The sequence below is a fragment of the Sinohyriopsis cumingii genome, chromosome 12 (genome assembly GCF_028554795.1).
Source record: "Sinohyriopsis cumingii isolate HCF-2022 chromosome 12, ASM2855479v2, whole genome shotgun sequence".
NCBI lineage: Eukaryota > Metazoa > Mollusca > Bivalvia > Unionida > Unionidae > Sinohyriopsis > Sinohyriopsis cumingii.
Window position 1 is genome coordinate 88,093,646 of NC_142972.1, and position 26,184 is coordinate 88,119,829.

At 33.1% G+C, this 26,184-nt stretch overlaps 1 long non-coding RNA gene across 1 annotated transcript in view; it reads left to right on the top strand.

Annotated features, from left to right (window-relative positions):
• Window positions 1–25,248, top strand: part of LOC149786926 (uncharacterized) — a 38,518-nt gene extending 13,270 nt beyond the window's left edge. The window contains exons 4-5 of the long non-coding RNA XR_016425039.1: window positions 12,264–12,399; window positions 16,306–25,248. This is a non-coding gene — a long non-coding RNA (uncharacterized LOC149786926). The remainder of the gene's footprint in view (window positions 1–12,263; window positions 12,400–16,305) is intronic.
• The last annotated feature ends 936 nt before the right edge of the window (window positions 25,249–26,184 follow it).

The window sequence follows — 26,184 nt, forward strand, 5'->3', positions numbered from 1 at the left end:
TGTATATCTTAAATTCTTATATGCTTACTTACCTGAATCTTCTTCATGTTGGATAGAAAAAGATGTTTAACATTTCTGCTTTTATAGACTTTTAACAATAGTCACTCATCACGTTCCTCATGGAAGTTAGGTAAAGATTTATATCAAAGGAATACTCCACTGAAAATAAAGGACAAAAGCAATGCATATTATTTTCACACTCGGTCAAGATAGGTTCTATTTAAATAGACTCTACTACAGTATATACTTCGAACCAATAATGCTGAACATTTGATTGTTGTGTGCCCCAGTTGGAGGTTTGAATTACAGACCATATTGTAGGTAACTGCTACAGTATATTATACAGTATCGTGTGCAATGCACCTATCACTTTACTACATTTATTACATTTGTATTTTAATATAATCAATGCAGGATGAGTCCTATCATGCTAAAGTTGGGCATGTTGCAATGGATATTCCATTACATATACAGGGTAGCCTTTTCATGATTTTGTACACTGTGAGGTCACAAATAATTTGACAAATATTGTATATTAAATGTTACTCAATAATATAATTAAAATTATAACTGTATAAAAATGTAAACATTTAAACGCAAATACATTTCATACCCATCGTGTAATATGGTATGTATAATACAAATTTCAAACTACAACCTCATACCCCTTATTAACCTTTCCTGTCAATATCATATGGGGATGGGTCTATGATTTTCTTTAGGACCAGAATAGCTTGTGTCATTTACCCACTAGACACGGTGTTTTCAAATAATATAATACATACGGTTATGTTTGTTATACAAATCATACTGAGACGTGCTTTTATAAAGTAAATCTTAGATTTCATTCACCTAAAGTTATGGCCACTTAGTAGGCATTGTTAGGTCTTCATTGTATTTCAGTCAGACAAACCGATAATTTGAACAACTGTTACTATTGCTTTTGTAGAAGAGAGATTATGTTGAAGAAATTCCTTCAATTGTAACAGATCAGACTGCTCGTGAGGAACGTCAAGAGCCTTTGCAGAGAAGAGCTTTGCCACCAGGAAAGAAATACCATGCCTTTTTCAGTTACTCTAGCGCCGATAAACTGTGGGTAAAGCAAACTGTAGAGAAACTAGAAAAAGACCACGGGTTTGTTTGTTGTGAGTATGATCGTGACAATGCTACTGGTACATCATTATTGCGATTTGCTGATGATAGTATCAGAAAATCCTATAAAACAGTTGTCATGACCAAAGACGCTTTTCAGAGCGGTTTTGTTTAACACGAGGTCGAACTGGCTATTATTCAAGGTTTTGAGGAGAAGAGAAAATGTTTTGTCCCAATATTATTGGAGGACTGTGAAGTTATACGTGACCTCAAGATCCTTAATTATGTTGATGCTCGAGTTACCGAGAGGATCCTCTGGTTGTCCAAGTTAGTGATGGAGCTAGAAATTTGCGGCAAGCAAGAACTTTACCAGTTTTCCAGTCAGAAACTTCTAACAGAGGAAGTAAAAGATACATTTTTGTATAAAGGACCATGGTCAAGATTTATGATGTCATTTATAATTTCAGAATAATAATTTACTCATAATTTCTTTTCATACTTTTCTATACTGATGTAAGAGTGGCATCATGATATGGTGCACTTAACACTGTTACTGCCATATACTTGTCACAATACATCACTCATAGCCATTTATTATTTATATTGTGTACATGTGCCAGATATAGAGGGTAGTTCTTTCAAGCATGGCACTTATTTATTGCAAAATGTAAATAAACCTGTAAGACACAGATGACTACGTGATGAAATATGAAAATGCTGAGTGAGTCTTGGTAGCTTGTCATTATAAGGACTTTGCATTTTCTATTTTTTATTGTATGTTTATTTCACTATATGGACGTTTCGTTTTCTATTTTATATTGCATGCAACAGGCCATTATATGGATTTTCTATTTATTATTTTTAACTGTATATTGCATGTCATTATACTGACTTGTCATCTTTTATTTTATATTGTGTGTAACATGTCATTATTTTGACTTGTTATATTCTTTTTTATATTGGCTGTAGCATATCGTCATATATCTAGCCTGTCATTTAATTGAATTTTCCTTTGTTAATCTCCATTGGATGTAGCATGATCCTTATCTGGACTTTTCAATTACTTTAATAGAAGCATTGTCGTAATATTAATATTTTTTCTGTATTAGATATAATTGTTTCTTATGTGTGATTCATATGACTTGATCAAGTATGTTTGCATAAATGGTCAACTAAATTACAGTAGTTTATGATTATACATATTTCCTACTCGATAAATAAAACTCACAGCAAGAAGACATGGAGAAGAGAGCATCGTCTAGCTTTGAGAAGGACCAAGAAAAAGAATGTGAATGCTGATATACACAGTTCCTAACATAATCTAAATATGATCGTGATCATGAAAGTGAACGATGTTATACCCATTACAGAAGATTACATCAACAATTTTGTCTGTGTAATGCAATGACAACTTTATGTTATGATGCTTTGAGGGAGATACTTGTCATTCAAGTAAATGTACGTTGTACTAACAACAACAAAGCATCCTGGCAAACAAGGCCTATTCGGTCAGTAAACGATTGTTGAAACCAAAGACATGATATTTGCCCAGATTTCTTGGTTGGGTTTACAATACCAATAGAATAGTCTGAAATTTCATTGCTGTAAATTATACTTCCAAAAGTAACTTCAGTTTCTGCTCCAACAGCAAACAATCCTCCAAATGTCAACCAAAGAAACAACGTTAGGGACCATACTGAAAAGCGTACAATTATCTAGAACACAAGTTAGTCATTCTGTAGATAGGAACATTAGATTTCAAGAATTACTGATGGGATATCGATATGGTTCGTGACAATGAAAGTGGTATTTGGTATCCAGAAGTACCGATTATAATTAAAGAAACATTCCGTTAGGTCATCACAAAACATGATACCTTTCAGCTTCAGAAAAAGACAGGTGTTTAGAAAAACAAGCTTGAGATTAAGTTTAGTAAAACTGTTGATGATACTATGAATGTTTACTACTACTACTACTACTACTACTGCTACTACTACTACTACTACTACTAATAATAATAATAATAATAATAATTTATGTATAGAGGGTAACTCAATAGTCAAGGACTATTCTCCCTTGAGGCCCTTTTGGAGAGAGTATAACAATGCACCTTATAAGAAGATATCAATAATTACTGTTTCAACATGTTCAGCATTAAAATACTAAATTCCATTATATATTAGAGACACGTAGCTTGTGATAGTTCGTCTTAGATACTGTAATATGATCAGCAGATTTTACATGTAATGGTAGCTTGTTCCACAGAACTGTACCAGAGTATTGGAAGTTCTGTTCTTGGTTTTGGTGATTGAAGGTTTCTATGTGATATAAATCTCAACTGGTATTGTGTTGAAAAAGGCCTGAATAAGTCATGACGCTACTTTGGTGCAAAGTCTATCTAAAAAGTGTGAACTATTCATTTTATATTCAACCTTCAATATATTTCATATCTTTTAAGAAAAGACATTTTAAATATATCGCAATGCTTTTTTCTTTAAATTGTGAATTTAGGGCTTAAATATTGTATTCATAATATGTCTACTATTGTCAATGCCTGTATCATAGCTGTGTAAAATATTTTGTTATAGTTTGGGATTATATTTGGGTTTCGAGTGTTCCTGTTTTTCTGTCTTTCTTCCATAAGTTGCTCTCCGTTTCGTTTTAACTCATCTCGATATATGAATATATATATATATATATATATATATATATATATATATATATATATATATATATATATGAGAGAGAGAGCATCAGTCTTAGCTACTAAAGTGTCATTTAAACTGAGTTATGCTCAATATTTTGTAGGATTATATGTCTGGAAACTTTAAACATGTATAAATATGTCAAATATTCTTGCTTAAAATGAAAAGTGTTGATAGGAGTGACAGATATGAACATATAAACTGTGAAGTTGGTACATTACATAAAGGCATAACGCAACGTATTTTAAAACAAATATTTTTCAAAAGTCTTGTAAAGACATGTTGATGTAGCATTAATAATTAGGTTTCCACTGGTATTCGAATCGCAAATATCAAATAATCAATGGTGAGATATTCTTTCTCAGATGCAAACACGAGAAATGTTGGTTGCAAATAGTAGCTGTTCCAGGGCTGCCGACACAGGAACATATGACCTTGTCATTCTTTATATGGTGAATATTGTGTGCAGTCATACACCGTGAAAGTACCCCCACACATGGGTTGCAAAGTACTTTTCACTTCTTAGCTGATAGAATATAAACAAAAAAGACATATTTTGAATATATTGTTATGCATTTTTTGTGATCTAGTTATTTTGAATACCTATTAATTTACAATCTTGATTTAGTTCTGAAAGGGGAGACACTTGGCTTATTATGTGCTGCAGAAACTGATGGAAATGTAAACATTTCAACTATTATCATAGTGTATAAAATTATTTTATATCTAGTTGATTTATTAACATATTTATTCCTATCATTCCTTCTTTCATTATGTTTTTCTTATTTCCTATCTTGAATGTAAAGTTATTATTTGATAGTCTTATGTGGCCTTTACTTTAGATATTTAAATACCTTTGAAGATACTAACTCATGCAACTGAAATGGATATTTTCTGAGTTTCTGCTCATGCTTTGTGTGACTTTTATGCAGGAGTTAGCGTATCAACAGCTCATGTCGCTTAAATCTTAACCTACGTTTGCATAATAATATTTCGGAAGACTGCTTGAGACAGCTAGAATCTATACAGAAGCGAGCTGTGAAAATAATGATTATATTTTGTTTTCATCTATTTTGTGCGGCTCAAATTATCAGTCAAGAAGAAGTGAGATGGGTTTTTGTCTAATGTCCGTCGTACCTGATATGTATGCTTGTTTGCATAAGTATGTTATCACTGTTCATCGTTAAATTTTTGGGAGGATTTCCATGAAACTTTAAATACAGACATCCCATGATATAGTTCGTCCCAATAGAAAAATGAATGGCTATGAAATAGACATGAGGTTTTCACTCATAGACTTCATGCAGTCTAGTTGGTCGTAAATGGAACAGGTGCTAATCAGATATCAATTTGATAGTCAGAGCAGTAATCTTGAATACCATTACTAATGCTTCAAAATGAAAGTTATATCAACGCTGGCCTTTACAAGAAGACCTATCATAATGACTGCAAGGTTCTAAATGGAAATGGTGCTACTTACACATTCAATACAACAGACACTCTGGCCATCTTGTTATTGCTATTCATTATAAATTATGTCAACTGGCCACCATGATAGATGGCACATCCAAAGAGATATAAAGACTCCTTGAAAACGACCCTCAGCACCTGTGGCATAGATCACCGCCAGCAGAAATCCTAAGCTGCTGACTGTGAAAGCCGGAGATGTACCGTTCACCAGGCCGCTGACACTTTTGAACAAAACAGACGGGCCATATTGGAGAAACACGATGGCGAAGAATAAACCGTGAGCCATCGGCAGGACCAACCACAACCCATACATTCCCCTGCAACCTCTGTGGACAGACGTGCCTCTCACGTACTGGGCTCGTCAGCCATCAGCTCGCGTGCAATAGACATGGACATCCCCTTCCTCATCTTCGCAAGCGAAGTCAGGCAAACATAAATGGATTGTTGTATGAACATGTTGTTTTGCTAAACGATTTTATATGAAGTCTAGTTGGTCCTTAATGCGAAAGCTTAGACATACAAGATGCCCACCACAGTCACTGTCATATGAATCCCATTACTTCCAAATGATTGAGTAAATACAAATAAGGCAAATGAAGAAAGACTTATTATGATTTCAAGTTGGTTCTAAAACGAAAATGGTACCAATCTGACCACCAATATGGATAACACAGTGGTTATTATAAAAAAAATATTGTTATTGATATTTCTCCTGGATGGTTGGTCATATCATTGCGCTTTTGTTGGAAAATTTAATACGATGTTTAGTTGATACACAGATGATATTCAATAGTATTACATACCTACTTATTATGACATGGCTGATCAACCGCTTGATATCGAACACTCAGCCTGGAAATTATTTTGCAGCTTGAATTATTCAAAACTGTCTACTTATAATATATTTGGAATGATTTATTTGCTATACATTTTATATTATTCAGAAATGTTAGTTAATGTTTGTAATATTATGAAATGCAGTTTTATGTTGTGAAATGGTCAATATAGCTGTTAGGCATACTGGAGGAGTACCGTACGCAGTTACAGGCAGCTGAAGTGCATTTCACTGCATATGTTGATTATAGATTAGGGTTGATTGAGGTTGACAACAATAATTTGGACAATGTTTGATAACGAGTTCATGGCAGAATATGGCATGACATCTGGCTAGATTTTGAATTTACATTATCAGAAAACTACATCAACTTGATATTTTTTTCAACACACAATGAATCCTAAATTGAACAAAACTTAACCTATGGGTCTAACTTGATTGTGTCTGAGTTCATTGATCTTCTATCCATGGAATCATACTGAAGGTCAAAGGCAATGACAACAAATTTACAAGTATCTTTCAAACATGTTAACTCATACATTTATCAAAGAACTTTAGTTACTAAATTGGGTTATACTAAGTTCTTCAGAGATGATTTTGATGTTCAGCAGTAAAGTGAAATAAGAGGACAACTAAAAAAGATTAATTGTGGATTAATTGTGGATCCCTGGAATGTAGTATTGGCCAACAAAGCATACGTCCAATGTTATAACACTCTTCTAAAATATTCTTGCTTTATTTTCTTAAGTTTGAGATTGTCAGTGAGGCAACATTGGATCCTAAAATTAGTAATTAGGGAAAACTCATAAAATCATTCCTTAGTTCACAAGGTCATCGCTTATAGCATTGTCCTGTATCCATCATTTGTTTGCTTCATTATAAAAGCTCATATTTTATATTCATAAAAATCTCAGGTTCTTTACCATTTTAACCCACACCTGTCACGAGCAATCAGGCATATATGTGTTTCAAGTTTGGATCAATGTTTTATCATCTGTCATTAATATGACCACTTACTACAAATGGGAAACTTTTAAATAAAAACCTCTAAATATTTGCTGAATGTAATGTGAGAAAAATTGTATATGTTATCCACACATACGTATGTTTAATGTCCAGATAAATAATACAGATAAGCCACTGTATATTGCTACCTTTACAAAACATTATAAAATATTGTAAATTCTTGTCAAGGCCCACTCTATATATTGTAATCAAATTTGACAGACGAAAATCTCACAAGTTTATGTCAATGCAAATGATGATCATTTGATTTGAAATTTAGCTGTTATTACTAAAAACAGAAGGAAAAGATAGAAAATGAATTTTGATTGTAGCAGATTAGGACCAGAATCAATAGGAATATTTTTGTTCTGAAGGACTTTCATATATATATATATATATATATATATATATATATATATATATATATATATATGCAAATGGTGATATAAATAGTTATGGCCATTTTTTATAAAAAATTGAAAAAGATGTAAACAACGTTTAAAATTGTGCCAATTGGGCTAGATTCTACAAAAGGCATCACTGCTATGTCAACAGGGTTAGAGTTTTTACAACAGCATCTTTGTCATGTCAAATGGGCTAGATGTTTATAAAAATGCATCATCGATGAGGCCTTTATAATAGTTGCCATTATAAAAAGAAAACCCATTAAAGGTCAGAAAGCTTTAAACTGACCAGCATTTCATGACGCATGTCCTGGTATTTTGGCTTTTGGACAAATTATTTAGTCTAACTCTTTTAAGAAAACTCAGATGACCCTCTTATTTATCTAACCGTATATAGACAACGTATATAACCATCTTCAGTAATCCACATCCCCTATTGTAATTTGGTTATTTTGTCGTATCACCCACCCTCCAAATATCAAATAAATTATTGTACTATTTTTAATTTTGTTTTTAGTTCTGAATACATGCAATGATTTTGGATTCGTTTCCCCAGCTTAACTATCCAACAACAAAGAGCAAGTTTTCCTCTGAAATACTACATGCTGTCTTCAATGTAATTCACATAATATTCCAAATGTTTTCTTTAAAATTTCAGTGTTATTTTTGGCAGCCAACATAAAACATATACAAATTAGAAAGTACTCGCTGTTTGATTTTGCAACACTTCATAACCATATGCTGATTCTATATTGTTAATATTACATTGGCCAAATTATTTGTTGATTATAAAGCAAGTTAACATCTTGCTGAGTGCTTGCCTAGTTATAAAGCCAAGTTATATTTTAGCTGAGTCCTCACCTAGTCAAAACACCAAGTGTGATATTGTAGCTGAGTTCTAGCCTAGTTATACAGCCAAGTGAACTTATAGCTGAGTGCTTTCCTAGTAATACAAGGAAGTGAACCTGTAGCGGAGTGCTTGCCTATCCATACAGCCAAGTGAACTTGGTGAATGCTTTCCTACATATACAGCCAAGTGAACCTGTAGCTAAGTGCTCGACTAGTCATACAGCCAGGTGATATTGTAGATGAATGCTTGCCTAGTCGTACATCAAAGTAAGCATGCAGCTGAGTGCTTTCCTAGTCATACAGCCAAGTGCTATTGTAGCTGAGGGTATGCCTACTAATACAGCCAAGTGATATTGTACCTGAGTGCTAGCCTTCCCATACAGCCATGTGAACTTGTAACTGAGTTCTAGCCTAACCATACAGCAACGCGAACCTCTATCTGAGTGCATGCCAAGTCATTCAACGAAGTAATATTGTAGTTGAGTGCTTTCCTAGTCATATGGCCAAGTTAACTTGTTGGTGAGTAATTGCCTGGGCATACAGCCAAGTGACACTATAGCTGAATGTTAGCCTTCCCATACAGCAAATTGAACTTGTACCTGAGTGCTTGCCTACCCATACAAGTAAGTGTATCTGTAGTTGAATGTTTGCCTAGTCATACATCCAGATGATAGTGTAGATGAGTGCTTTCCTAGCCGTTCAGCGAAGTGATATTGTAGTTGACGGCTCTCCTAGTCATACAGCCAAGTGAACTTCATATAGGCAAGTGATATTGTATCTGAGCGCTCCCCTATCAATACAGCAAAGTTGACTTGTAACTGAGTGCTAGCCTACACATAAAGCCAACTGAACCTGTAGTTAAATGTTTGCCTAGACATATAGCCGAATGATGTTGTAGGTGAGTGGTTGTCTAGTCATTCAGGGACGTGTTTTTGTAGTTGAGGGCTGTCCTAGTCATACAGCCAAGTGAACTTGTTGGTGAGTGCTTGCCTAGGCACAAAGCCAAGTGATACTGTAGCTGAGTGCTACCCTATTCATGCAGCAGAGTGAACTTGCAGCAGAACGCTAGCCTTCCCATACAGCCAACAGAACCTGTAGCTGAGTGCCTGCCTAGTTAAACAGACAACTGATATTGCAGCTGAGTGCTTGTCTAGTCATTCAGCGAAGTGATATTGTAGTTGAGTGCTTTCCTAGTGTACAGCCAAGATAACTTGTTGGCGAATGCTTTCCTGGTCATAGGGCCAAGTGATATTGTAGATGAGTGCTTGCCTAGTCATTCAGCAAAGTGATATTGTAGTTGAGTGCTTTCTTAGTCGTACATTCAAGAGAACTTGGTGGTGAGTGCTTGCTTGGTCATACAGTCATGTGATAATATAGCTGCGTTTTAGCCTTCCCATACAGCCAGTTGAAATTGTAACTGAGTGCTTGTCTACTTATACAACTAAGTGTAGATGTAGTTGAATGTTTGCCTAGTCATGCAGCCAGATGATATTGTAGATCAGTGCTTGCCTAGTCATTAAGCGAAGTGATGTTGTAGTTGACGGCTCTCCTAGTCATACAGCCAAGTGAACTTCATACAGCCAAGTGATATTGTAGCTGAGTGCTCCCCTATCCATACAGCAAAGTGAACTTGTAACTAAACACTAGCCTAACCATACAGCAAAGTGAACTTTCAGCAAATTGCTCATTTAATCATATACCCAAGAGTACTTGTGACTGAATGCTTATAGCCAAGTGAACATTTACCTGATTTGCTCACCTAATCTCAAACCAATATTAACTTACACCATGTTGCTTTAAATACATGCATTGTTTCTATCTGATTCATTTTAAGTGTTGAAGATAATGGGATGTGTGGACAAAAGTGTGGAAATTTGATTTCCACTATCGTTACCATGGTGTACATGGGGAAGCCACTTTGCTCTTTGTAAAATACATCATTAGATCAATGTAGATTGGTGAATATCGGCAAGACACTTTATCCTTCTTGTCTATGTATGATATAGCCTTAAAAGAGTTTGTTGCCATAGTAAATATGGGATAGCAAGACATTTACACCCCTTTGTGTGATATAATCTTAAACATATTTGTTGTAGTGCTGCGAGACACTAAAGCAAAATAAACCTTTGAAAATTTGCTTCACCAATATTATGGTGGTCTCATTTATAACAGTGGTAACTTAAAAGATTCTAGTGACTCATAAAGAGGGTGTGGTGAGTAAGTACAGACATTGTGTGCTTTGCCCAGCTAGGATATGTTGATTTCACTTATAAAATAGGATTTGTTAAGGCACCACATGAACAACATTGTAATTAGAAGATGATGCTGCCGGACACATATTCATTGCACATAATTATTCGGTTAATATTGGTAAACATTGCCATTTTGAACTTAGGAAATGACAATATGGACATGGTTTTCAATTTAAAAAGAAAATAGTCATTTTCAGTGCCGTAATTTTAAATATTACTGGACATTTCAGTGTAAGGATTATATTATTTCATCATCGAAAACAAGTACATATATTTGACTGTTGAAATACATACAAGTTTTAAAGTAAATAATTAAATCATACCATAACATAATTAAGCACATTAAATGTATTGCATTCCCTTGACTTAGTACTACAGTACATGAGTAAACTAGCTCAACCACTGACTGACTTTTATCTAATCATAAGGTGAAATTGTGTCATGCACTATGATGCTATATCTGCTTCTTAAAACAAAATACATGGTGCTAAAGCTAAAATATATCTTGTTTTGCAATGCATTTTAAAGGGAGAAGAAATTGGTTTAAGCTTAATTAATTGCTTGTCCAATATTTACATATTTGATAGGTCATCATGAATTTCAATCTTCGAATGGCACCGTGTGTATCCATGTTACAATTTTGCTAAATTACCATTTTAAATGATTCCATTTAATTTGTGGAGAGTAGAACTTTATGAAGCATATTTTTTACTTACTTAATTCTTTAACATTTGCAACATTTGATCTTGACTTCAAATGTACTGCTAATTCTACTATAATACTGCCCTCACATGTACAATATAAAAATAATGCTTCAGCATATTTAAATGCAGCTGTTTATGAAATAGAGTTCATATTATCCCCGAAGCCACTCCCCAAGATTCAACACAATTTGACATAGCATACTGACAAGAATAATATTTTATTCAGTAAAAGTATGCCACCAATGTTGCTGCTCTTACCCAAGCAACAAAAATCATTAAATTTTTTCTCACAAAAACGCACTGTTGTTCGCAATGTCACTGCAGCCATTGCAGCGTTAAATATGGTAATTTAACTTCACAACTTTTTGCATGGCGACGTAACGTTCCGATAAAAAGTAAATATTTGTAATGTTGATGCTGTTTGTTAATTCTTTATCAAGGTAAACAGTTCACTAAACTACACCTTTCAAAATTGCACATGCAGTTCTACAGGTCAAGAGTGTGTTTCAATTGTAAATCCCATTTTGTGATGATGGGCATTTGCTTTTTTATAATGACTTAATCTACAAGGAAATATTGTTCAGTTGAAATCTCACTGGCTTCTTTCTTTCTATAATATATTTGTGTTTGTCATCTTGACATTGACAAATTTATTGACATTGATCTAGCAACATTAATGAATAGTTTTTACCTAGAATGCATGCTAATATTTAATTAAGAGACATTCTGGTTTGACTCCACAACAGTATACCATATTGTTGGGTGTATAATATGTACCGATGCATAAAGCATACCTTGATGCTGTACTCACCATGAGGCAAAACATGTAGTTTTGTTATATAAAGTGCACGTAGGAGGGCTCTGGCCCAATATGTTTGTGGTTGCATGCATTTACATCTTCAGTTCGCTGTTATATTTATAGTAATGGTTTCATTGTTTACATGTAGTTTCTGGAGTACAAGCGAAATACTATTCCTCGGGATCAGGACCAATCAGGACCCTTGAATTAGAGTTGAGATCATTTGGAAGGAAATATGCAAGAAAAGGGAGATTGGAAACCTAGTAGCACTTGCACTCAGAGAAGTAACTAACACTTTTGAATTATATAACCCATTTCAAACTAACTTTTGATTGTTGTATGCTTGCCCTTTGGCTGAAATTGTTTTAAGATATGACCCAGTCTGTCTGTCCATTTGTCTGCAGGTAACCCTCTTGTTTTACATCAACAACCTTGGTAAAAGTTTAGAACATGTTCTCCTTCCCAATGGAAAGAACACCCTTGATGTTAAGATCCATAGGCCATAGTCAGTATGATTGAAAGAAGAAATATATTATGTATTTACATTTAATTCCTCAGCGGTATAAAAAATAAATGTATACTAATTTGAATGAGGAATTAGATTTATGCTAATGTATGCATGAGAAGGATGATGAGCATGATAGGTCTATGCTACCAATGACTTAAACGATGATGACATATATATATATATATATATATATATATATATATATATATATATATATATATATATATATATGCTAATGTATGATTGAAAAGAATAACAAGGACGATAGATGCATGTCAATATATGACAGAGAAGAGAGACAAGGAAAAAAATATATATACTTATGTATGAATTAGACGAATGATGAGGAAATAGATACATGCTTTCTGATGTAATATAGCTTAAATAGTTTTTATTTTCACAGATTTCATTAAATTTCATGGGATTAATGTGGGTTCAGTGGTAAAGAACAAGACACAAGATACAAAAATAAAGGACTGAAAGTTTGAATCCTATCCTATTCAGTCTGAATCCATTTTCCTGATGTGTCTCGGGAATTGTATGTTCATTCCATCAGCACCAGAGGATCAGTGATGTTCTGCTTTACCATTAAACACTAACAAAGCTAAATTTCAAACTCGTTTTTCTCAGATGCAGATGTTCATATAATATCACATGACATATTCCATGTCAAATGTCAAATATATAGATACTAAATGTTTGAATAATTATTTACCGTACTTAGCAGTAGGAATAGCAATACATATTTTTGTAATGATCTGGCACAAGGAAGGATGTGTTGCTGGTTAGGCTGATTTTTTGGCGTTTGTTGAAGGAGAGGGCATGTATTGTTTGTTTTTTGTCATCATAAGATGTCTTTGATTATAATCAGCTGCATTTGTATCACTGTTGTGCACATTTTCATAATGAGGACCCACTGTATCAGATGACCTTGCTGGCAGCTTTCATTTCAGACATAGAAGAAGGTAGATCCAAATCATCCTACTAAAAGTCAGAAAGGTAGAGTAATTTAAAAACAAGTGTAACATATACCGTTATCCTCTTTTTTTCCAATATTCATAACTTCAAAAACGTATCGCTATCAAAGACATTAATTCGATAGTGTTTGAATTTTAACAAAAGAATATTTTTCCTGCATTTTAAACTCTCCATCAATCTATGTTTCTCTGTGCTATGCTTTTGAAACAAACGTTTTTGCTTATAATTGTACCAAACGTGACAAATACAGTTCATTGGCGCAAGGTTGCAGTCTTGAATAAACCCATGTTTCTGATCAGTTGGTGACCACGGTACTTATATTAGCTGACCTTGCTTATAACATGGCACACATTTATGCCTGCTGAAACAGAATTAAAGAGAGCCCATGTTACATAAGTGACCGTGTATAATTGTGTGGTTGATAGCGTGGGACCCGTCACATGGTGCACTTTTTATTCCTGTCCTAAACACCTCGTTAATGAACATTGTACATCTCTTATGTCACCCACCCTTACCAATTATATATTTGAAACAGGGGTATATTTGAAACTAAGCGTATATATGAAAATAAGCATATCTTTCTAAATAAGCATATATGTGAAAATGTTTATATATACCTTGTATATAATGAGTAGGGAGGGTCTTTCCAGCATTTGCTCATTACAATTAACTCACATACGTAAATAAATGTATGAAGTGTGTTACTCTTGTGATGATTGTGATTGTTCTCTTTCTTGTTAGCTAATTAGTTATTGTTAGCTAATTAGTTATATTTATATTTATTTACCTTGCTAAGAGTTTCTTTTCTTGTTATCTTTCTTTATTTTTCACTCAGTTATATCCAATTTCACCCAGTGGTTGTGAATGAATGTAAAATCCAAATTAATACATTAATCATTTCACTATCTATAGAGATATATACTAGTGAAAAGCATATTGTGGGTAAGTTTAACAAATATTCGTCTTGAATATTCCATCCTTTATCACAAATGTAATGTTATTCCTTTTTTTATCTAATTGCATGTCCGTTCTTCAACAAAACACATAATACCTATAATTTGCATACTGCGTGTCCAAACAGACTTAATAAATCATTTTTCATTATTTTTGTATTTTGATGATGATGGCGAGGAGAAATGTAAAATTGTGGTTCTAGTTCATTAATATATTATGGATATGAATGGCATGAAGGAAACGTTTCCTGAGCAAGATTTACTAACTTTTCACTGTGACGTTAAACAAAATCTGAGAAATCTGCAACTTTGGGCCACCAGGAGGCCCTAATAAAAAACATTATGTATATGTATATTTGTGTAACTCCTGATACATGATTTTATATAATGTTTATAATTCTTTTTCGTGGCTGTAATGGGTACGGAATGCCTTAAGTTTGGCCTAGATGACCTGAGTATATTATTGCATTTTTTCTATACATATATGCTAATGTATGTATTGAAAATTAGTAATACGATTCTAAATAATAAGACTTTAAATGGCGCCTATTTTCTCAATGACTGATGGGATATTGATGATTCGAAAATATTTATGTAGTGTCCCAATCGTTGGGCTAGGTTGCGTGAAGATGATTAATTCAACATAAAATCAATGGTGCATGCTGTCATATGAGGTAAAGTCGCAATATACCGTGCATAGAAGGAGAAAATTAAGCATTCAGTTTCATTCCGATCTTAGGAGTCATTCACACTTAATGTGTTCCTGTTGTAAGTCTACATACATAATGTATGCCGTATTTATATCTTCTGAAAATTATTTGAATTATTAAAATTAAGGTTATATTTAGGAATGAGCATAAATAGCCATTGAGTAATACAAGTCCAGTAGAAAATGCACGTCTGTGCTTTGTAGGGTGTTGAAAAACAAGGCAGGATGGTGCACCCATTGGACTAGTTGATTTGCAAGGCTGCCCAGACAGGTTGCTTCCTTTGTAAAGATGCGGATTCCCAACTTAAGACTAGGTGGTTCACCTGCACGTGTTGTGCAGATGGGCGACATTTGCAGATAAATATTGTGTGAAGTATGCCTTGTCCACTGTGGTGTTGATGTTTCATTACCTAATAAATGCCAATCCATATGCAATATAAATGGGCATGATTTCCAGATAAATTGTGTATGAATTATACACTTGACCATTCTTCTGTCTACAGTCAAACTAGCCCTAAAGTTGCTTTTGCAACTGTCCAGTTTATATCAGCTGCAACTAACTGGACACAGATCATTTGTGACACAGCCCATTATCAAAATGCAGGTAAACACTTAGCCATTTGGTATCATATTGATTGCTTCCACATGTCGTAGCCATGGTTTTATTTAATTGAATGAGTTCCACATAACCATGCTACAATACACGACATGTTGAGCCGGAGTATATTGCTATATGTATATTGTATACCTTGCCATTCCATTTGGATTCCTATCTTAATATTTAACCTGAGGTTAATGCACCCATCATTCATGCCATGCAGGGCTCATCATGCACACCTATTGATATATGTGGGCATACATGGATATATTGGTATGTTAATTGTAGGAGTTTTGACTGAATGAAACAGCAAGATAGAGATGTTCTTATATGTATTGGTTGGTTTGATTTATCATACAAACAGACAATTACTAGGCTGCTCGATGGACAATCATTTCACGTGCAATGTACTTTCTTGTTTCTCATTCTTTGTTTATATTTTAGGATGACGTATAAACACACTGGATAAATCCTGATAATCCTGCTGAAGATGGAGCTGTTCTAGACATGTGTCATGTTTTACAAACTTTAGTTTAGATGTCCTACGCTGTTTAACAGTTAGAAGACATTATACCTATAATTTAACTACACACCGAAAAGAATACATGCACTTAATAAATGTACACCTTGTTGCAATGGTTGAGATACTTTTCGTCTGACAGTCATTAAAGGTCATACTCATAATGTTTAAGTGCAAACAATGATGCTAAAAGAATGGATGACATATATATATATATATGTTGCTGTATTGTCTTTCTCACAATAACTTCATTATAAACTATTGTACATATGTCTAGGATGAAAAGAATGAACAAAGACATTCATGTCCAGTATAGAGACTGTGAAGTCACATTAAAAGCAATTGTGTGAATGATATAGATATTCTGAAATCACGAAAGATGAGGTTCCGGGAATGGAAAAGTTTGAAATTGCAATAGGTGGAGATTTGGAAAAGACAGAGATTCTTAAATTGTCATGGATTCAGTTCTCGGAATGTCACATATATTCGTAAATTGCAATAGATGCAGTTCTGAGAATGACAGCGATATTCTAAAATTGTAATAAATGCAGTTTTGGGAATGATACATTCTAAAATTGCACTAGATGCAATTAAGGGAAAGACAGAAATTCTAAACAATATGCAGTTCAAGAAATGACACAGATATTATAAAAGTCAAATGTATGCAGCTCTGGAAATGATATACATTCTGTAATTACAACAGGTGCAGTTAAGAAAATTCAATTGTTTCTGAAATTGAAATATATGCAGATCAAAGAATCACAGAGACTCTAACATTGCAATAGATTCATATAAATTCCAAAATTGCAGCAGATGCAGTTCAGGGAATGATAGAGATTCTAAATCTGCTACTGATGCAGATTTCGGAATGACATGGAGATTCTAAAATTGAAATATATGCAGTTCCGGGAATGACAGTTTCTGAAAATTATATAGATACATTTCACAGAGATTCTGAAATGGAAATATATGTTGCTCAGAGAATGACATATATTCTACAATTGCAATAGAAGTAGTTCAAGAAGTGCCACAGACGTTCCAAACTTGCAGCAGATGCAGTTCAGGGAATTAGAGAGATTCTCAAATTGCAATAGATGCAGTTGTGGTAATGATATAGATTTTTAAATTGCAATAGATGCAGTTCTGGGAATGGCGAGACATATGAGATGAGTGTAATTGTTACACTGTGTGACAAAGAAAACTTGTTAAAAAAACATGGAATTATATTTCATGCAGACATAACGGATACTATTAATAATGACTTGCTAACTCCGATATATTGGTCCGTGTGAAACACAAAACCTGAAAATAGAATGATATTGGGTTTAATATTCACTAACATAATGCAATAACTGTGTCATTATATAAGGTCATATTTTCCTACGTTTAATGATATAATATTTATATTCTTCTCTGTCAAGGACAAATATATTCTGTTTAGTTTGCTTTTGGATGCTATTTGTTAATGTATTCTGGGTCATTTAGACTGCTCCGGTGGCCTAGTGGTTAGAGCGTCCGCCTCAGATGCGGGATAGCGTGGGTTCGAACCTCTGCTGAGTCATACCAAAGTCTTACAAGAATGATTCTCCAGTGCTAGACATCACTATAAACTGCCACACTGCAGACATCTTAGCAACATGGCTGAAAATTGTTAAAGCTACGTTAAAAATTTAAATCACACACACACACTGAGCAATTTAAATGCATAATTGGGTTTCAAAATGATAGTCTTCTATGCTTGAAATACTTATTTATACTAACAGTACAATATTATATAGATCATAATGTCTTGAAAATAACAGGGTATGAAGGTGCAGGTTTCAGTGGTGATGGGATTAATGATCACAGGGTGTTTGGTCATAGGACATAATGTATTTGTATGGTGTGTAGATACTAATGTCTTTGAAACATCCAATGTATCTTAAAATAACTGTTGGAAAGTCATTGAGAGATTGTTTCACATGGACAATATATATTCATTCATATTTTGAACAAAAGGTATAGTGGGGGTAAAAATGGAACACACACAGAGATATACTAGTTTGCATATCTATAATTTTATAACTCCTGGTACATGATTTTATGTAATTTTTTTATATTTGTATTTATGACTATAAATAGTACATAATATGTTTTGTTAGAAATGTATGCATGTAACCTGACTCTGTTAAGGATTCAAATTACACAGGATATGTAAATTGACGCTTACGTACGTGTTGACAATTATTAATAATAATCTTAATATTAATACATAAATTGCGCCTATGTCCTAATTGCTCAGTGGCTGCTAGAATTTTGAAATTTTGGAAACAATCAATAACATTTCAATAGTTGGGCTCGGTCATGTTAATAAGTAAAGTCAATTTAAAGTGCGTAGTTTATTATCTCACGTAGGATCTAACGAAGTACAGTTCCATTAGAACGTAAATATATATTGGACTATACTATTATTCTGGAACTGTGATATATTAATCAAACGAATTATGGACAATGCCATCTTGATGATGTCATGGTTCTTGGAGGATCATTACCTTTCCAGTTTTGAAATAATAAGGAATTTTTCATTCATTTAGGACTTTCATAGACCTTTATAATACTGTAAGTTCATCTCACATTTTCCTTTATGACTCTGATAATAGCTTTTCTTCTTTATGTTACTTAATTTGAGTCCATACAGTCGTAACACACACACACACACACACACACACAGAGGAATAATGCTATAAACACTACTGCCTTGTCATAATGTAAATTTATAGTACAACCTGCATAATATTTCATAGTAAATATGACGATTTACTCAACTGGATACATAATATACTGATCAGTTTCAAAATTGTATGGGCGCAAGTGTTGAAAGTGCTACATACCTTCTTACACATATGAGGCAAAATAGAAAAGATATATATGGAGAAAAAAAAACTCTTTGTTAAACTGTCCCACGCAAACTGATTTTTCGGATTCTAAACATAAAAAAGTGTTTAACCTGATGAAACAATGCCATCAGACTATAGTGCATTATTATTTATAAATGACTTGTTAACATTTTTATGTATGTTCTCTAGAGTATTATTTTAACAAGATCTACATAATTATGTTCACCAATATCACTATTTGCATTATGGGTTTCATTGTTTATAAATACTTGCTAACTCATTATTCACTTTGAACTTGTTACTATGCAATATAAGAATCATTTGTAAAAATAATCTCAGACTGTATTCACTCTGAACTTTTTACTATGCAATATTTATTTGTAAAACTAATCTCAGACTGTATTCACTTTGAACTTTTTACTATGCAATATGATGTTCATTTGTTAAACGAATCTCATACTGTATTCAAGTTGAACTTCTTTCTATGCATTGAGATTCATTTGTACAAATAATCTCAGACTATATTCACTTTTAACTTATCTTTATGCATTATGGTATTCAATTGTAAAAATAATCTCAGACTGTATTCACTTTAAACTTATTGCTATGCATTATTAGTTTCGTTTGTAAAAATCACAGAATCTATATTCACTTTAAACATCTAATAATTCATTGAGTTTCATTTGTATAAATATTTCAGATTTTGTGTTCACCTTAAGCTTATTAATATGTTTGTAATTTGCTTTTTAACATAGCTTTAAAACCTTCAATAATTTCGCTACCATGTCTGCCGTGTGGCAGTTTATAGTGATATCTGTCACTAGAACATCCTGCAGCAGACATGCATGCATCATGATGTCCCACCCAGTCATACTATCCTGAGTGCAGGCTGACTAGCCCTAACACTAACCTACTAACCTCTTAATGTTGAATGCCTAGCAAGCAAACCACTAATATAATGTCTTAATAGGTCTTTGTTATAACTCGGCCGGGACCTCCCACATCTGAAGCGGATGCTCTAATCAATTATCTGTCTGTATTAATATGCATTATAAGTTCATTTTTTAAATAATCTCAGACTACTTATTCACTTTAAACTTGTTGATATCCATTATGAGTTGAAAATGATATCAGCCATTGAGCACACCTTAAGCATTATGCATTATAAGTTCATTTGTAAAATAATAAGAAACACTATATTCACTTTAAACTTAAATCTGTAATTGCTGCAATTATGTAAAATATGTTTATATTGATATATTTAAAAATATTGATAGCAATATAGTTCTTAACATTGTAACCTAGGCTAAATAATCTGTTCCTGGTGATGCTATTACATGGGGTAACGCGAGTTTCATAGGATATTATTGTCTGCTACTGATAACACTATCAAATATGTTAGTATTTTCTATTCCCGATTAAGATTGTGACAAAGGGCTAGTAATATATGTAATTAATAACAATGTCAGATCAGCTCATATTTTCTGTTCAGATAATACTGACACATAGGCTGGTATTATGCGTTCCTGATACTATTGCTATGTAGGCTAGTATTATATGTTGCTGATAACATTGTTACGTAAGCTATTATTATATGTTCCTAATATAATTTTACATATGCTAATTGTTATCTATTCATGATACTTCTGTTACAAATGGCAATAACATGTGTTGCTGATAACAGTTACAAACACTAATATTATATGTTGCTGATGACATTCTTATGTAGACTAGTATTATATGTTGCTAATATCGTTGTTAGGTAGGTTAATTTTTATCTATTCCTGATACTTTTGTTACATATGGTAATAGCATTTGCTGCTGATACCACTATTAAATTCTGTTCCTAATAGACATAACGTATTTACTCTATAATTGAAAAACATTTCCTTCATTCAGCATGTATATATTAACGTTTGGTCAGGAATTTTTAAATTCATGCATGAAGATCTCATTTTAGATTTTAAAAATGTGTCTTACAGCAAATTTCTTTAGTAAGGCAATGCACATGCATATTGAATTAATATGTGCAAACTGAGAATAGACTATTTGGTACATGCTAACTGGTATTTAGTTGTTGAATATAATTGGCTGTTAAGGTATGCAGCATAATCTAGACATATCATATCTTACTATAATGATATTGATAGTATTGCTGACAATATATCTCCACAACAAGTCATATTCATGGAAAACATTTGCTTTAATTACGTTTAAAAAGTAGACAGCGATGCACAGTAAGAAATATTTTTTCGTCTTGTAGAAATGTCATGGGACTAATTTCCTCCATGATGAAATGACCCCAACCACGTCTTACAATAATTAGTAATGGAAACAAATTGTGAGACTGTTGAAGATAGTTGCTGTACGATGCCAGTGTACATACCTCGAGATGTTGCTGTTTTTATTTGAACATGATTTTACCAACATTACTGTATGCATCGGAGCAAAATAAAAAGACAAACTACTGTATTTGACCATTAGCCATTATCAGTAAAGTATATGATATATATTTAGAGTTGAATCATTAGTCATTGTCAGTAGATTATTCGATGTATATAGTCTTGATCAATAGCCATTGTCATTAAATTATATGATGATTATATCAAAGCCACTACCAGAAAATTGTATGAAGCATATATTGTTACACCATTATCCATTGTCAATTATTTGATCTATAAAGTCTTGGATAAATTGCCATTGTCAGTAACTTATACGATGATTATATTATTAGTCATTGCTGGTAAATTACATGATGTATATTTTCTTGATCAATAGTCTTTGTCAATTATATGATGATTGTAGATATAGCCATTATCAGTATATTATATAATGGATATAATGTTGGACCATTAGTCTTTGTCAGCAAATTATATGATGTATATAGTCATGGCCATTTAGCCATTATCAGTAAATTGTATGATGATTGTATTAATATTCATTGTCAGTAAATTATATGATGTATATAGTTTATGGATCATTAACCATTGTCAGTAAATTGTATGATGATTATATTATTTGTCATTCTCAGTAAATCATATGATGTATATAGTTTTTGATCATTATCCATTGTCAGTCAATTATATGATGGTTGTATTATCAGTCATTCTCAGTAAATCATATGATGTATATAGTTTTGATCAATAGCCATTGTAATTAAATTGTATGACGAGATGTATAAAGTATTTGATAATTGGATATGTCTAATTATATATATTTAGTATATTTACCATTGTAAATTAAACATTTATCTTGACAAATTATTTTAAAGCATTGTTTTTCCGTTCTTTTGTATTGTGTATGTTTTTAATGAATTTCATAAGGTATTATTTCTTTGAGAGTTCTGATGATGTTATCACATTGAGAGTGCTTGGGCCCAGATACTTTCTGAACAAATATTTTAATCATTTACTTATCCTTTATTTCATTTGCATCCATTCTTGTTATTTTACCAGATAATTTCTTATCAGCTGTACTGGTCATAGACCAGGGGTTTCATACACGTGGGCAACATGCGGCCTGCTTAGCCATATACTGTGGTTGCAAAATGATTCGTATTACAGGGTGTCATGAAAGATAACAAAAGTGGTGTGGCCATTATGACATCTAAAATTCACTCATGCGGCCCTCGGGGTGAATTGCGTTTGAGAGCCCTCTCATAGACCATATGGGCTTAGTGGTGTCATTTTGTCCATTGTCCACACATACACTAGATCGAGTCTTTGATCGTTCCTCTTCCGAAACTAGAACAATGCCACGAAATTTGACACACGCATTTATTCCTTGATTTTGTGGTTGCTAAATGAAAATCGAAAAAATCGTGTTCAGTGCCCACCCAGGTAAGCACAGGTTGACTGCCATGTTGCATCCTGATCTAAAGCAATTATCTCCCATGTCCTCCACATATTATATCCTATAATGTCTTAACAGTACCATATAAATACATAACAAGGCAACAAAAGCAAGTCAAAATAACACTGGTCTCATTTAGACATGCAGTATGATTGTTACAGTAGTAATTTACTATCATGCTAAGGATAACGTGTTTATCTTAAAGATCAAGTTTGAAAGTCATTCTGTTATATGAATACCACAATAATTGTAACTGTTGTTGCATTTGCTCATTTTAAGTTAATTCTTAAATTTTTCCTTGAGTTCAGAAAGCAATCCTTAATGTTATATGATTCACGTATAGTACCAATATCATACAACATTTAATTGATATGAATGATTTCTGATTTACTTCTTTTGTATCTAATATACATCATATAGTGTAAGAATTTCTGAATTTCTACTGACATAAATTGTCAGGAGTAAATAATCCGTCTTAAATGATTTGTATCAGAAAGATTTCGTGATTGGTGTAAGGTATACTGAGATTTTTTTGCTCTATATCTGTAAATCGATGTAAATGAATCAATAATCAGCAAAGAAATTTTGGTTAGAACAGGAGTACAATCCATTACTTCGTGTGCAATTAAGTTGCGAAGACTCTTAAACCAAGAATCATGAATATGGACAATTACAATAAATGATATCTGACGTAAAAATAGTGGGCATTTTATTGATCCCAGTGTATTGCAATGCTTCGTATTTAGGTTGGGTATTGTCTTTTGTATCTAAAAATATATAGCTCCACACATTTATTGCATGGTGGAAAGAATACAGTCTGCAACTAATAGGTTGATGACCAGAACTTGCTAAAGAGAGACATTGAAAAAGATATAGAAACATCTTCAGATCAGTAGCAGTGATTTGGGAATGACTGGTAGCATCAGGTGATGCTGTAATGCTGCAATTTGAGTTCGATCTGTCACTCGATTATACAATGAAATTTGTTATTTCAGTACAACAGAACAGCTAATTGAATTTTGCTTAATTTGGTAACTCTATTTCTGAAACAGTGATTCATTAACATGGCATGTTGGATTTCATTTTCGTAATGTAGTTCATTAAATGAATATACTTTACATTCGATTAGGGCAATACCACCGTGTTTCATCATAACCTACATAGAAATAACCAAAACAATAAAGGAAGGGGGAGATCACTCGTCGTCACCACTTCTGATTATATATATATATATATATATATATATATATATATATATATATATATATATATATATATATACATATATATATATATAATGATTCTATCTACATACTGTAAATAATGTTATGATATAAATAGCTTTTATCTTCTGCTATTTTTTATTTTGCTTTAATATAACTGTTGGATTCCATTTATGTTTGTCCACTCACGATCTTGATTTTTTACATGACCTAATATTAAGTGTTTAAACATGTATATCTGTCAATCCAACCATCTCTTGCCAACTTTATAACTCAAGTGGATCAACATCTACAGTTACCTTGGATGTGAGAGAAGTCTGTCAATTTTCCATGGTTAAGTTGAATGCCACTAAATGAAAGAAACTATTGTTCCTGTACAGATGTTTCAACTATCACTATTGATGACTTTTACATATGGTGGTCATATAACGTCATTTTTAGCAAATTATAGCCTTGGATCATTAATTAATGTCATCAAATTACATGATTTAAAAAGTGCTTGATCATTAATCAATGTCAGCAAATTATATGATGTATAAAGTCTTGGATCATTAATCAATGTCAGAAAATTATAAGATGTATAAATTATTGACTCATTAGTCATTGTCAGCATATTAAATGATGTATAAAGTCTTGGATCATTAACTAATGTCATCATATTGTATGAATCGATATATATTACCTTGGTTGTAAGGGTGTGCCTAATTATCTATATGAAATATTTTTATTTCACTGCAAATTGACAGAGCATTTTGACAATTTATCTACAAACATTGTTTTTCCTTTGGTGTTGTTTTTATATTAAAAAAAAATGAATTTCAGCTACTATATTTGGATATTACTGTTCTGGCTGTTTATCTTACTGCACAGAACGTGTATCTGCCTACATACATTCTAAATAAACATTTTAATTACCTATCTTAGTTACTTTTACTTCATGTACACACACTGATGGACTTATCACCAGAGTACATCTTAGTTGTGCTGGTTACAGACTATGAAACCGCCTGTGATGACATCTTGACGATCATCTTTCCATCCGCTAGCATAAGTTTCTTATTGCTACTCCTCCGAAACTATAAGGTTTCCAATGAAGGGTGACATGCATGTATGTTATGATATTGTCGGTGCTAAATCACACACATGTTCGATACCCACTCAGGCAGCCACATGTTGACTTTTTTGGTTAGTCCTTGGGAGATGCACTTGGCTCCCATGTCTTCAGCATAATATAAACAATGTGTTTACGGTGCCATGAATGTGACTGTCACATTATTCATGCATGTTATATGCTGCCAATGATTTACCGATGATCTGTTTTGCTGAATATTGAATGTGTAGTCATGCAGCTATAAAGCCGGGTACCTCAAAAACCTTTGTCCCACGGTATCTTTCAACAAAATGTGAAACGAACCGTGTTACATAATATTGTTTTATATTAGGCTCCAAACAATCAATGTTCAGGACGGGTATCTGACACTTTTTCGTCTAATTTGCAACAGTGAAAGCTGTTGTTGTTGTTGTTGTTGTTGTAGGGTTTAATGCCATTTTTCAGCACACGATAGAGTAAAAGTGGCGTCCAGTAATAATGGTGGAGGAAGAACCCGGGAAAACCCCGGAAGGAACCACCGACCCACGAGAAGCTACTGGCAGGCTTTCTCACATACCCTCATTGGCTGAATCCAGATTCGAACCCACGCAGACAGAGGTGAGATGGCACTGATCCGTAACGGTGAGCGCTTTAGACCACTCGGCCACTCGTGGCCCTATGTAAGGCTGTAAAATGTATCTTACTCTGAGTTATAGAAAAGCAACACCATATTATATCCACACTATTTTTAAGAATATATTT